We start from the raw sequence: 16,132 nt of genomic DNA, 5'->3' as shown, positions 1-16,132 counted from the left end.
CTGGGGATTGAACTTACACTGAAGCAGTGGGAGCTGGCTTGCAGTGCTGCATCCTAACCATTTGCGCCACTAGGGAGGGGCTGAATTATATTTTTCATGGGAGTTTTTGAAAAACATCTCATTAAAGACATACACACACACACAAAAATAGCACAATTAAATAATTGCCTTATTATGAAAACAGTGACATTTTCTTTTTTTATCTTAATAGCTAAATTTCAAAAATTATTCATGAACTACAATTTACTTATATTTTCAACAGCATTACGTCAGTGATACCATTAGTGATGATCATAATGAATTTTCTCTGAATGTAATATCTGTAGATGTCAAGAAAAAATAAATGCAATAAAACCACAATAGTATCAAAATGCCATAATACAATTTATGTTCACAACTGTCAAATAATAATAGATAATATTTTAATAAGCTAATGTGATAAGTTTTTTTAATTATACACAATTAATGTTATAGAAGAAAGTACAAAAAGAAATTGCCAGTTGTGTCACTAAGAGTTGTCAGAAAAAGGTAAATGGTACTATGGTACTATATAGATCCTATTACACAAAAAATGAAAAATGTGAAAAAGAAGCACGATTATTTTTTTAAAACTGTGTTTCCAATTAAAAAAACTAGAGTAACATAGAGTAGCTGTTTATTTTCCATACAGGTGGTTTTAGTACATACTTACATATAATCAAATTATACTTTTTCTTCATATTATCCATTTTCTCTATTATGCTTAGCATGCTTAAGGTAGCTATGTCTATAGTCACATTAAGAAATTGACAGCATAAAATAGTCTGTCATTTGTCTTTTAAGGAGTCTCTATAAAAAACCTCAGTTTTTCTAAAAGCAAGTTGAATAAAACAGTTATTTTCAAGATTAAGGCAAATAAAGTGTGAAGTTTGTTTTATTGTGTCTCTTTTTCTAAGAAGGTAACTGAAACGTGATTACAGGACTAATAGCATTCATGCAAAATTCTTAAAGGTTAATTTGCTTCCAAAATTCTTAAAGGTAAATTATGCTCTTTAGAACTGTCATAAAGAAAATTGGTATATTTTCATTGAATACAAAGTTTAAGCCAAATAACTCATTAGTTTCTACTTGTCTAATTGGGTAAATTGTGTAACCAACATTTACCAAGAGTAGCCTCTTCACATAGTCGACAAAAAAAAAAAAAAAGGAAGACATCAGTGAAAGTAATTACCATAGAAAACTTGAACAGAAATATAAAAGTGTAATAAAATAAAATCTATTAAGTTATTCGTATATAAATCATATGCTGCTCTCTTTTCAGGCAAGTGGGTGGAAGGTTGATACTGGTCAAATTTACTTCAACTATTAATGAATATATCATCTATTCTATAGTATTTTTTGGACTTTTAAAAGATTTCAGAAGGGAAAGCCACTAGTAGGCAATGTAACATGGCCATCTTTCATCAGTTACTAATGGAAAGAGAAATGACCTAGCTCTGAAACAAATCCATACAAATCAGAACCATTAATCCATCTTCATTTTCTATCTTTATTTCAAGAAACATTGATAAACTTTTGATCAGTTTTTTCCTGTTAGATTAAGAAGAAACTACTTGGTGTCACACTTGAGAGGAAGTAGTAGCTTCCTTTCTATGGTTGATATAGTTTCAGGATTATTAGAGTGTAAAGTGCATACCACTGTTCAAGACGATCTATATTATTTTATTTTTATAATAGGTGATAATGTGACAGTACACTTAATCATTGGTACAAAGTTTTTAAATATTTCAATAATACATTTCCTCCTCAAAAGATTTTTAGTTTACTATAAAAATAGTATTCATTAATAGTTGAAGGCAAATAGCAAAATTAAGAACCATAAACATTTTTATGTCCATTTAATGAGGATTTAAAACAGTGCGGTCATGTGACAGGCATTGGAGTGTGTGTGTGTGTGTGTGTGTATGGGTGTGTGTGTGTGAGTGTATCAATGCTGAGTTTCTGAATAAGCTGAGTAGGTAGAATGAGAACTTTGACTCGACGTACTGGACCCACCATATAATTACATAGCTTCAAAATTCAAGTAAACTATTTATCAGTTACTCAACCTGAAAAGTTGAACAGAGTCAATTAATACAGTGCTAAACACCATTGGAAGTTGTGGAGATAGACTAGGCATAGCTAAAAATATAACAGTGCTATTTCAGCAGTTCTATTCTTTGCATCCAAGCAGGAAAAATAAGTATTGGAAATGACATGCATGTGCAGTAAAAATCATACATTGTCATCTTCAGAACTTACAAAATAAATAAAAATTCCCCTTTCCTCTCTCCCACTTTTGAGCCAGATGACTGGATTTGGCTTATCGTGGGAGATATGAGGTATTTATAGAGAAGATAGGGCCCTCCCTGGTGTCGCAACAGGTCCAAGCACAACACTATGAAGCTAGCTGCATCCACTTCAGTATGAGTTCGATACCCAGGCAGGGAGGTGACCCACATGGCACAAAAGACCTCTTCTGTCTTACTCACTGTTCGCCTCAGCAGTGTACTTTGTCAGTCTGCCTGTTCTGCTCCCCATTCTGTCTCTGGTGAATCCTTTCACCATCACTGCACCTCTGGCCTGTACCCTAGTTCTGTATGCATAAATAAATAAATCTATTAAAAAAATGTTAGAGGCTCCAGGTCACAACATTAAAAACTATAGCAGAGGCAAATAACTCAGAACCATGACCAAGATTGCCTAGATTTTAGTTTCACAGTAATGGGTTAAGTGACCCAACAAGAGTGGCAGAGTGACACCAACCAATGGTCTTACAGAAACTCAGAGGACCTGGCAGAATATAAGTTCATCTCATCCCCATTGAGAAAGCCACACCAGCTTCATCAATTCTATAAAGTGTCCTCTATAGAATAAGGGCTTTGAGAGAAAAAGTCAAAAAGGGTATTATTGGGAGGGAGTTATATGGGTAAAAACATGGCATATTTTTTACAAATAAATGTTACTGTAAAGTGAGTAATATTTATCTCAAGGGCTTGCTACAACTATTAACTGTGACAATGGCTTAAATTGTTGAAAATGTGTTATTCTCTTATTCACTAATTCTCTATAAAGTGCTATAGTGTCAGAAAATTTGCTGTATGAAATTATATCTGTAGCATGAAGCATCCCACTCCTTTCTGCCAAGGTATGAAACTAAAATAAGTTTCTGTATATAACATTCTACCTTTAAAGTTTATAGTCTTCACAAAAACAGAAACCTGAGTCTAGACTAAAAATTTTGCCTAAACTCTACCCTATCCTAAAAATTTTCTAATAGTGCCCTCTCTGGTGACACAGCGGGTTAAAGCAAGCACACCACTAAGAAGCTAAAGCCATCTCTGCATGAGTTCAATCCCCGCACTGGAGGTGACCACATGGCGTGGCAGACCTCTCCTGATGCGCCCGCTGCTCCCCTCAGCAATGTACTTCCTCAGTCAGCCTGTTTTGCTCCCCACTCTGTCTCTGGTGAATCCTCTCACCATTCCTGCCCCTCTGGCTGTATACCAGTACTGTATGCATAAATAAATAAATTAAAAATTTTTTTTCTAATAACTTCTTAAAAGTTTAAATATATACTTGTCATATAATCTAGCACTTTAGTTCTAAAGATATATTCATATCTTTTACAGGAATGATCATTGCAACTTTACTTAATAATAGTCATCAACGGATGTGGTGATAAAATATTTTCTAATTGATTACATGATGTGAGTATACTAAAATCACTGAATTGTGTACTTTAAATGGGTGAAGTGCATGCATACAAATCATGTTTCAAATCAGATATGGAACTATTTTGAAAGAAATGTATAAAACAATAGATGAGGACCCTCCCTGGTGGCGCAGCGGGTTAAAGCACAGCACAAAGAAGCTTAAGCCACTTCCACATGAGTTCGATCCCCGCCTGCCCTGGAGGTGACCACATGGCATGGCAGACCTCTCCTGACCTGACCGCTGCTCCCCTCAGCAGTGTACTTCGTCAATCTGCCTGTTCTGCTCCCCACTTTGTCTCTGGTGAAGCCTCTCACCCTCCGCATCTTTGGCCTGTACCCCAGTTCTGTACAAGTGAATAAATAATCTTTAAAAAAATTAAAAAAGAAAAAAACAATAGATGAATAAGCATACATGAATTGGTCAGATTTAAGTTTTAATTTGATAAATACTATGTAGAACTGAGACTCAAAAGAGCATTTCTTTCTTTCTCCTTTTCTTTCCCTTCTTTTATCCTCCCTCTTTCTCTCCTCAATCTTTACACAGTTCAATGGATTTTAAGGTAACTGATCTGTTTTAATTGTCAGTTAGTATAGATATTGAGTAGTAGAGTAGACAATAAAAATACCTGTTAATTTCTATTGAGTTTATGTTACTAGAATGCTTTCCAAATAATTATTAACTGGATGAATGATTTTCCCTTTTCTAACTAACTTGTGTATGCATTGTAATAGATTTCAATGTAGATTGCTTACTATAAATCAGAGTATTGATCTTTTACTTGGAAGTGTAATGTCCACTTTGTTCATTTTTTTCCTTATTAACCAATAAGATTAAATGTTAATATAAAATATATTTTATATATTGGGGCTACATTTTCATTTCTTCAAATTATTTCACATCATTAACAGCTTCCATATCAGTACAGATAAGCATCTGTCTATAGAGAGTATAGTTCAGGGTATTATCTACACATTCCAATATCCCCATAGGTTACTAGATATTTGGAGTGTCAACCTTGATCATATCTAAACCACAACAGCTTTTTACTTATATACTACGCCCATATTTTTCTGTTTTTAATTTTTTAAAAATCTTAACATTCTTTACATCAGTCCAGTTTACTAAAAGCCAAATAAATTAAATACTGTATCTTAGTCCAAAAATTTAAAGAACAATTTATACATGAAAAAAACTATTATGTTCCTCTGACTAATCACCTGAAGCACTGAAAGACTACTAAGTGTTCAGCAAAATAGCAGGTCATAAGTAAATGAAACAAAATCAATACTTATAGTATGTACAAAGATAATTATTTGCTAATAAAATGAGAAGAGATTGCCAATTCAAGTAACCACTAGTGATGTGTGTTCCAGTAAATGAACATATCTATAAAATCGAGCTTCACTTGACTACCTGTAATTGATTCTTCTTGTGCCCAAAGTATTGCAATAAATCTACCTTTCCTGAATGTGAATCCACTCCAGATTGTCACCCTGCTAACAAAAGGAGACTCGACCAATTCAAAGAATGGAGAATATTCTATATCACTCCTTTATTATCATTACCTATTTACTAAGACACATTTTAAATTCTAAATGCAAACTTTCTGCAGCCTTGTATCTCTATTTTTAACAAAGACAAGCTTTTACTATCATCCTCAACAAAGTTTAAATTCCCAGAAACAAGAGTATCTCACATATTTCCATGTTTGGAAGAGATCTTTACCTTACACTGCATAACAAAATAGGCCTATTTACTTGATTTTTCCCATAACAGAGGAACAATTTGCCCTAAGGGAGTACTGAAGCAGATTGAAACTGCTTGAAGCCTTTAATAGACTATATGTATCTGTGTTTAAAAAACAAAACCAAAAAACAAAAAGCAAAACATACTTCCTTTCGTGATTTTTGTGTCTCAAGTTTAAAAACATTTAAGATCTGAGTTGCAGCCTGAACTCCAAGCTCAGCTAGTAGTTATGTGAACTCAGACATGTCTCAACAAGTGCCTCTATCTGTGTCACCAGGAATGGAAGAAGTATAAACTATGAAAAATTGCATATCGGTAATTATAGTTCTATTAGTCTTTCAGGAATAATTGGAGATAAACCTTGCTTTACCAAGATTAAACTAACACTGGTATGCCAGGGTCCTTAGAGCATAAACTCCAAGGCTTCTAAAACCCTGAGATATGAATATTTCATCTTTTAGGTTATGGCTAGATGACATGAGAAGTAGAGCCTTTCTCTGAGAAATATAATTAGACAATAACTTAGCATCCACACTAATATCCCTTACAAGAAAATTAGGTCAAACACATGAACTTCATTGAATGTTTTTGAGAAACATGTCACTGTCATTTTCAGGTGCTATCTGAAAAAATATTTTCCTCAATCCAAAAAAAGAAAGAAAAAAAGAAAATCTAACAGAAATTTAGAAAATCAGAATACTTTATTAAATTATTTGAAAAATCAGGAAGTTCTCTTATCCAAATATCCTTTAGAGAATCCTGTTTTCTATCACTAGATATGACTACATTTGACTAGATATGACTTCTCTTATTTTAAGACTATCTCTAGGTATTTTTTAATGTAATATTTGTAAATAATACTCTTTAGAGGATAATTTAATAAGTTATTGATGATTAATGCTTAATTATATTATTTACTTTTTAATGACCATAATAATATGAACTTTTTTTTTTTTAACCCAGTCTTGAGAGAAGCATAAAGACTTTGGGAATCAAGAAACAGTATAAGTATACATGGGTTCTGAACAGAAATGCTGCATTATGTACAGTTAATTAGCTTTTCTCTGGTGATATATTAGTAATTTCAAGAACAGGTACTTGCTGCATATTTAGTTAAATAATAGGGCCCTCCCTGGTGGCGCAGTGGGTTAAAGCACTGCACTGAGAAGCTAAAGCCACTTCCACATGAGTTCGATTCCCACCTTCCCCGGAGGTGACCACATGGCCTAGCAGACCTCTCCTGACCCGCCCGCTGCTCCCCTCAGCAGTGTACTTCGTCGATCTGCCTGTTCTGCTTCCCGCTCTGACTCTGGTGAATCCTCTCACCACCCCTGAGCCTCTGTCCTGTACCCCAGTTCTGTATGTACAAATAAAATAAATCTTAAAAAAAATAAAGTGCATAAGATTAATTGAAAATTGCATATACATGGAACTTCTGATGCTATTCTGATTCTAAATCTTTCTCATCCTAATATGAACAAAGGTTTCTAAACTGAATGCAGCTAAGAGCAGTTACAATATTAACTTATGCACCAAAAGAATGTTTGTCTAGTCATGAATATATTAATTTGCTCCTTTCTTACTTTTGCTTCTTCTCTTTTTCTGTCCTCTATGTCTGCTTCTTCCTCTGTCCCTGCTCCTCTTTCTCATCCACCACCTATCTTTCCACTCTAACTATCCTTCTCAGATCTCTGGTCTAACATTACTAATAGCTACTATTTTTCCCCCTCTTGTAAACAGAGGCTGGAAGGCAGACTGGAGCCAAGGGTGGGGTCCCAGGTGAGCATGCATAGGACCAGGAAGGATATGCCTGGGAAAGAAGAATGGATGAGAGACTCTGAGAGGGAGTATCAGGAAGCAGTCCCTAGGGTGAGCCATTCCCATTCCACCACACCTATCTTCCAGACTGCTATTGGCCTCAGAAAGATATGGTAAGGCTTCAAGCTATGAACCTTGGAGAAGAAAGTTTTAGAAACTTTGCAGTTTGCCAGGTGGCTGACACTCTTCCCAGTGTTGCAACTGTAACAACCCAGAGGGGAATGTGAGAGCCAGGAGCTGGGTGCCTCACTGAGCGGTATGAATGTGGGCTATTTGTTGTGTTCAGCTGCTGCTCTTGCTGTGTCCAGCATTACTTGTATGATACTGTGCTATTGCCTGGAGCACACCTCAGCAGTTCCTGTTGGATCCCAGCCTGATGTTTCTGGCTGCCATGTGCTATAGGCCCTCAGTAACAGGAAGACATCATTTTGGAAACATATTAGGAACACATATACCAGATCTGCAGTGGCGGGAAGATATCGACTTTGGCAACTTCTAAACACTGGACACAACCTATGGTTGAGATGGTAAGATAACTGGCCACTTGTAGACCTAGTGACTATTTATTTCTCATTTGTTAAATAAATCCCTGCAATTGTGTGAACAGGTGAATAACTCAGTGACTGGTAAACTGTACGGGCACTGTCGCTGGCCCTTAGGTGGCACTAGCCTTCATCACCCAGTAAAACTACATCATATTGGTTCCTTGTAAGAGTCTCACATGACCCTTCAGACTTTTCCCATGTTTAACAATTATTATCTCTTGTCTGATTCTGCCTTCTTTCTTTGGCTAAATTTTTTTATAATATTTATAATATTTTTATATTATTTTATAATATAAAATATTAATTTTTATTTCAAACTTTGATTTCACTGACTTGAATTATTGTCATATCTTCAATGCTATCCTGATTCACAGCCAAATTATTTGTTTTATCTTCTTATTGATGAATTTCTGTATATTAGAGAAACTGTCAACCCAGACACCACTTTGCTGCTCTTCCAGGTTTTGACTTTTTAAAGTTATTGTATCAGCTGTTGGTATTACACTTCAGAGATTCCATATAAACTAACCTTCCATAATCTGTTGTCAAGTTTGTTTCTTTACACATCATATGTAAATAGCTTAAGCCCATATCTGTGTATTTATTTAACCCATATAAATGTAATTATTAAAGAGTAAAGACTATTTTGTGAATTACTACAAAAATTTAGGTATCAGACTATTTTGTATAGTGTTAGGAAGTTAAGAGTAATAGTAGATTATCTGGAGTTTCAGATTGCAAGTCTCTTTTCTGTTTAAAAGTACTTCATATATTATAAAAGTTTGGCCCCTTCAGAAAAGCTGGCAAAATCATTTGTTGGAATGCAGGTTAAAAAAAAAAAAAGACTATACAAAGAAATATAGCAACATGTCTTTTGGAGAGAATATTAATTTGAGAGTGAGATATTTCACAACAAAATATAAATTTGAATACTTATTTGTCTTTAAATTTTAGAGGTTTTACTTTCAGAAATCCAAGAAAAATAATGAAGTAAGAGCTTAAACACTCATTAATAGAAAGAATCCAAATATTAAGCATATTAATGTTTAAATAATAACTAAACTGAGCAAATATTTTAGCATAATATTTAATTATAATTAAAATTATAAAGTACATGTCAATATTAGGAATTTAAGAGAGTATAAATTCATTGACATTATTAATTGGATAAATTTGGGGAATCAATGTCATAATAAACCTCCCATTTTTTTTAGCTTAGTTGGTTTTTCATTGTTAATATTTTAAATTTATTACTTTATTCGACAAAGTTGAATTTAAAAAATGAAATTGTGGGATGAATTACTTGCAAGCTTTCTAGAGTACATTTCAGATAGTAAAATGATCATAAACCTATAAATTAGCATCCCATCAAAACTATAACTCTGTCTCTATTGTATCTTGTCTCCTCCTGTTAAGAGAAGTATTATCTTTCTCTAACAGGAAAATCCACTACTTGTGCTGAGAATTATGCTGCGATTGCTCTCCTTCTCAAGGACATTAGTTTTTTGTTTTCTCTCTTTGTTCCTACCACATAAGTCTTTGGTTTTATTCCAGCATCTGAATTATTTTACAGTAACTGAACTAAAACTTGATGTTGTATAGAAAATGTAAGTAGTTTATATTTCTGAGTAATTCTATTGGAGGGAGACTGCCATGGAGAACCATATAATTCCTTTTAGATTTTCCATGAAGCAGAAAGAAGTATATATAAAACTTCAAATATATATACAACTTGATATGTGAAAAAGACATTAGTACCTAATTTTAAATGATTGCTAAAAAGATTTTATGCTTCAACAGTGTTGATTTAATCATTTTGTTCAATATACAGTTGTCTGTATTCATTCCTTAAAAAACATTTTTTAATCTCTGAACCCTTTCTCTAAATTATATTGATTCAAGGAAACAGTATCTGGAATTGCACAAACCAGAAGTTAAGGTTTGATTATTATAATCAATTTAAAGATGATTTGATGGATTTCAAAATATGAATGCTAAGTTTTGAGGTTCTTCATTTTAAGTGATGCAAGGATAACTTACTAAGAAATAACACTGCTGCCAAAATTCCCTTACAAACAATTATATTAACACATTGCTGTCAGAAAATTATCCTAAAAATAATTTTCAGAACAAAATTACAAACCTTCATAGTTATGAAACACAGTCAAAATGTAATCCCTTCTTTATGTTATCAATTTATATATATTATACACCAATATTCAGTTTCTTTGATAATTTAGTAACTACAAATATTTGAATGCCACTTATCCTATAAAATCATTCTGTGAAAACTGAAGGAAGCAGCACTATTGCTTCCATCATACCTCCATCAAATAAAAATTATTAGTCATACTGCAGGTTTATTTGCAGGAGACACTTGGAAAATTTATGAAAATCATGCATCTTGTTCTTTTGAAATAAGAGAAAGAGAAATATAGTTTTCAAACTTTCGTTGTTTCAAAATATTTTGCTGCCATACAATTTCAGTTTTGTGAATTAGAGTAGTCATTTTGTTTAAGAGTGGGAAAGTGTAAGCTAATTGTCTTGGGTTTACTTTTGGTACTTTAAAAAGGGAAGCACTGATGTTTTAGAAGTGTGAAGTATCTTTCATCAACATGCAGACTTATCACATGGTAAATTATTAGAATCATCTTAACCTTTCCCCCAAGTCCTTTGCTTCTATCCACTTTATTTTAATGTATTAAAAGCATATATTATGTGCATTCAACCCTAGGAATGTTGAATAAAATTTAGAGAAAAATTGTTAAATCTATTTAAAAAATTATGAAGTGTATATTGGGGTTCTTGAAGTGCAACAACTAATCTTTCTTAATAGTTGACAATTTGGGATCTTAGGATTGAAAAGTTTATATATAATTAATCATAAGCTTGTATGTAGTATTCATGAAGTGTTCATCAACCACCATTTTAAGAGTTTATGTCATTTCTAAGGAACCAAGGCTTTGTTTGGTTTTGCATTCTTTCAATCTGATTACCAAATAATATGTCTTTCTCACCTCAAACTCCCAGAACCCTAAGGCAGAATGACAGCATCTTAAGTTGAACATTAGTCTGAAGAATACTGCATGGGTATTTGTATTTTATGTAGAATGTGAAAATGATCAAGAAAAAAAATAGGAGAGTTTCATTAAGTTATGGATGGGATAATTAACAACGTCTAGTTATAGGTAGATCAATTATAAAATAAAAATTAGTGTGCCAATATGGCTCAGTCAGGTCACTAGGCCTATTTCAAATACTAATTATTCTTAACAGCAGAGGAGGTAAGCTGTGGCTTTGATGCTGGGGATGTTCTTTGTAATTTTCTCTTCACTGACATGAGGATAAGGTTATAAGTTCAGTAATCAACAGCAGGCTGTCTTACCTATAGGTTTAAAAAGTAAGTATCTTTCTACTCAGATTAACTATCAAAAAACAGTTGACAAAACAAACAAACAAACAAAAAGTGTTTCCTTGTTGATGAAGGGAGGAGGGGAAAAGTAGAGGAGTCTGTTGCAATAGTGGAAAACAGTCTCCTCAAACAGGTTTAAATGATTTGCCTTGTAATTTTGAGGAGTACAACTTCATGATTATAACAAAATGAAAATCTATAAAGACATGGTGAGTAGGTAAGGAAATCATTATTTTCTGTGGTAAGATGGTTATCCAAAGACAGCGATTCTGATGAATGTGGGCATAAAGATCAGTTGCTGATAATTAGCTCTTAATTCCATTTGCTGTCCATAAATCGCTTCTCAACCTAAGCTGTAAAATGAGTATTTTGCTATAGTTACAACATGAATTACTTTTGTATTTCAATAAACATTTGCGGATAATTATTTAGTATCTGATATAGTATACATGGGTACACACACACACACACACATATATATATACACACACACACACAAGTATATATACATTCTCACCTATATCATTCATTTATTCATTTATTTTTTTGCAGGAAGTAAATTCATCACAGAAATGTGAAAGGTAGAAATGAAAAGGGATGGAATAGCTGAAAATCTATGGTACTGTTGTTAACCTCGGGGCTGTTGAGGTCCTGAGCAGAGACTGGAAACTCATTTGTAATCTCGTTGGTGTTACTGGTTGATGAAGTGACCAGGAGGGACTCCTGGGATCACCTGTTTCTCATTTATAAGATGGAGTTAATAACCAACAGCTCCAAAACTGCTTTTTGTGTGTATGAAGATACAGGAAATTATTTCTATGTGAAGCTTAGAGATTGTCATAAAGAATTATAATAGAAATGAATGCTGGGATTACATGGCAATGCAGAGACTTTCACTGCCTTTTAAGTAAAACAAATAACATCATTTCTATAACTTTAAAGATTATAGAAACTTTACAAAGAAATGAAGATGATGTTTAAACATTTAAAATATATGAAAAATGAGAAAGACGCTTATGACAAAAAAGTTAAATATTACAGGTTGATGGATTGGTTAAATGCCATCAATATTGGCATTTTTGCATAATGATTTTCTGTCAGTTAAAGCCTGTCACTTTATTTTAGTCAAATGATTTACCACTTTCTTTCTTTTCATTCCCCCTCTTTGATTATTGAAATCTAACAGTCATCACTGTAAATGGTTATCTGTAGAAGTGTCAACATTTTTAAACAGTGTTTTAATACTAGTATATACAGGAAAGTTTTGCTTATATGTAGATTCTTACATGTAGAAATAAACAAAGGATCCAACAAAGAAACTTTAAGGATAACCCTTGAAAGGAAGCCTTAGCTCAAAGCCATTCAGGAGAGGAGGGTGTGGGAGAAGTGTAAGAGTAGAGAACAGAGAGGGAATAAGCATGGTGCAGGGGGGTAGAGGACTCCGAGTACTTCGTCTTTGGGAAAACTATGGTGAGTGAATGTGGGAGAAGACACATTAAAACAAACAAAAAATACTAGTGTAGTTCTCTTTGAATATATTAATGTTAATGAAGATAGGAAAGTGCCTTGTCAAATTAATTGTGTGTGGTCATTTGTCCATTTCAAATCAATCTGAATGTGGTGGCATCAAAAATGACAGGTATCAAATTGCTTAGGGAAAGGGAAATGGGATGAGGCTGGATTGTTTAATGAGATTAAGTGGGAATTTGTTTAGTCTATCGGTTAGTCAGTCAATGTCATTTTTGTATAACTGCTTAACTGTACTGGAGAAAGCTCTCAGAACCTTGGAGGTATTTCTGAGTGTATGATAAGATTATCCACTTTGCTTATATACCTAGAAGAAAGAAATGTTGACAGAAATATTTGCACTAGTCTACAAATATATGCGTGTATATACACACACACACACACACACACATACTGCCTTAATTCACTGAAAATGCTTTCAAGTTTTCCTATAAGAGTTAAGTTTCTAACTCTTGGAATTGATATGAGGTTCTATAAAGCTAACATAAAGGTGCTATAAAGATAGAGATACCTCCAATTTTTCCTACAATAATCTTTTATATTATAAATATGTTATAAGAAAAATATATAACAGCAGCAATGTGAAATATAAGTAGTAATTATTCTAATTATTCACCCCCCCAAATATCATAATACTGTAAACCAGATTTTTACTCTATGCATATCATCTTGTAATCTAATCTAAAAATTAAAGGAAAGAAATGGAGGTATATGAACCTCTGAGATTTTTTAACTGTATCTCTCCATTAAGCAGATAGTCGTTTTCTCCATTTATTGAAACTTATTACTCAGCTATATTCCCAAATTTGTAATCCTCTATTATAACCCTCTACACAATCCAAGTGAATATACATATGATATAGATTTATAGCTTTCTTAACCACTCATAGAGGGTGAGTATGATATTGTCAAATAATCCACTGAGTCAAGACAACACAGACATCCTAAATTAAATCACTGAAGGTGTTAGATGCCTAACATCTCGATTAAATTTATTCTACTCAGGAAGCAACAGTTTATGGTCTTCAAATGAATAGAACACTTAAATGAAGGGAGCATTAATACAATATGATATTAATATACAAATACTCACATTATTCACCTGCCACTGACATTCTGAATTAAATCAGTAATGGGGTGTATAACTGATTAAATACCTACACAACAGAAAGCAACAGCTTATGATTTAAAGAGGCGCCGGTAGAGTGATCACATCATTACACTGCCAAACGCCATCTATCACTTTTACTGAACTTAACGAAGATGGATTACATCCCACAGATGAGATGCAGCCTATAAATACTGTCATGCTGATCTTCAACTGACTTTCCTAGAGAACAGACAGCAACAAATCAATAATTGAAGAAGTCATATTTGAAATTCAGCACCGAGGACATTACAGCAACAAAGAGCCTTTATTCAATGAAATTTGCTAATTCATGATTTCCTTTCTAAGGTAACTTATTTTCTCTTCAAGCTTATTTACTTCAAGTTTAAGAAAAAGCATCCATTTAGTGGGAATCCTCACCACCCATATTTCCATTTTAACTAAGATTGATTTAAACTTCTTTTACCATAAACTTTCGGTACTCAGTGCAACATGCTTCTCACCAAATGGTGAGCCCATGCAAGTAATCACAAATGTATGAAATATATTGGTTTTAAAGTTACTACCTTCAAGCATGGAGACAAACTGTATGTTCTAAAATATGAATAAACAATACATACACTTTACAACTAGGTTGTTTTAATAGTATTTCTCCATTAAACACCTGCCTGAGATTCTATTTACAATCTCATTTAGCTTCCATAGTTTACTTTTGTGAAAACTGCCTGTCAATTGCTTCAACAGTCCAATCACTGGAGACCAGATTGCTTTCTGTCAGTCTGCTTGTATAATGTTATGATAATAGATAACAGGTGGTCAGTATTCATCGACTGAGGTGAAGATGATGTCTCACAAGCTATAAAACATCTGAGGAAATGTTTTAACAGTTCACACTTACTACTAATTGCGCCATTAGAACTTTAATTAATTCTTTACCCTTCCACTATGTTCTGTAGATGGCCATAAGGCAGGAAATCATTCAGAACAGAAAGTAAGAATCTACAGAGACAATAATGAGGTATAAAAAAAGAAAGAATGAGTGGCAGAATGGCTAACATTTTGCTCTGAAACTAGAGTGGAGTCTGATTTCTTAATCAGTTCTGTATTTGACAGTGCCCCTAAAAATGAGTCATTTTAAAAAAGATTTTATTTAGTTTTGTGTGAAGGAACAAGGGTGCAGGACAGATAGGTGCAGGGGTTGAGAAGATTCAGCAGAAACAGAGTGGAGAGCAGAAAAGGAAATTTTACTGGAACACACTCCTGAGGGGAGCAGTGGGCAAGACAGAAGAGGTCTGCTAGGCCATGTAGGTTAGCTCCTTGACCAGGAATTGAACTCAGGCCTTCGCTGTGATAGCGCTGAAACTTAACCTGCAGAACACCAGCGAGGCCCAAAGGGAGTCATTTATTTGTTTATTTTAAAGATCTGCTTTTTATTTATGATTATAATAACAGGGGTCTAGGTCAGAGGTGCCTTCTAGTAAACTACATACCAATTGAACAAATATTTATCAAGAACGATTAAATGAAAAACAAACTGTTCAGAAAAGTTTTAAGTATTCACCTAAAAAGAAGAGCAAATTTACATATTTAATATAATATGCTACTATGAAGGGGCTATGGTTTTATTTTTAGCTACAAACCTTTTTTCTCCTAAAATCTCTTATGTTCAAAATTATTTTTAAACATTTTAGAAATAGCAAAGTCCAAGCTATATGGCAAAGTACTCTGGACTATTTGAAATCTAAAGTAAAAATGTAAGTGTGATTCTTGCCCAAATAACTCAATTATGATTAAACCCATTATAAAAGTTAGTTGTGTAAAGACAAGATAGTTTTCAGGTACAACTTTAAAAAAAAAAAATCTTAATCTCAGGGCAATTATGGGCCTTCCTAAAGTAATATCAATGATTGCCAGGTTTTAGCTTTTAGGTCTATCTCAAGGCTAACAAGCAATATAAGTAATTATAAAATGTACACTTGTATCCTATATCTTGTCCATGTACCCTCACTCCTGCACTTTACAAATTAAACATTAATCAATAAATACTAATTTAGATAACAGCCAAAAGGAGATAATGTTAACTAGATTATCTAGGGTCTAGATTATCTAGGCAGAGAGAAATTTGGGATGAATTTAGGGAAACAATCCCACAGAATTTAGACTCAGAGTTAAACACATTCTTTATAACATTGTAATTACTATTCTGTGAAAGAAAATAAGTAGTATTTAACACTTTTTGTA

At 33.3% G+C, this 16,132-nt stretch overlaps 1 protein-coding gene across 1 annotated transcript in view; it reads right to left on the bottom strand.

Moving 5' to 3' along the window:
* Nucleotides 1-16,132, bottom strand: part of LRP1B (low density lipoprotein receptor-related protein 1B) — a 1,583,276-nt gene that overhangs the window by 297,075 nt on the left and 1,270,069 nt on the right. The gene's annotated exons all lie outside the window — the stretch shown is intronic.

The sequence above is a fragment of the Condylura cristata genome, unplaced genomic scaffold, assembly GCF_000260355.1.
Source record: "Condylura cristata isolate star-nosed mole 26May11 unplaced genomic scaffold, ConCri1.0 scaffold00002, whole genome shotgun sequence".
Classification (NCBI taxonomy): Eukaryota; Metazoa; Chordata; class Mammalia; order Eulipotyphla; family Talpidae; genus Condylura; species Condylura cristata.
The sequence above is the reverse complement of the archived record's forward strand: the minus strand, read 5'-3'. Positions and strand labels throughout refer to the sequence as shown.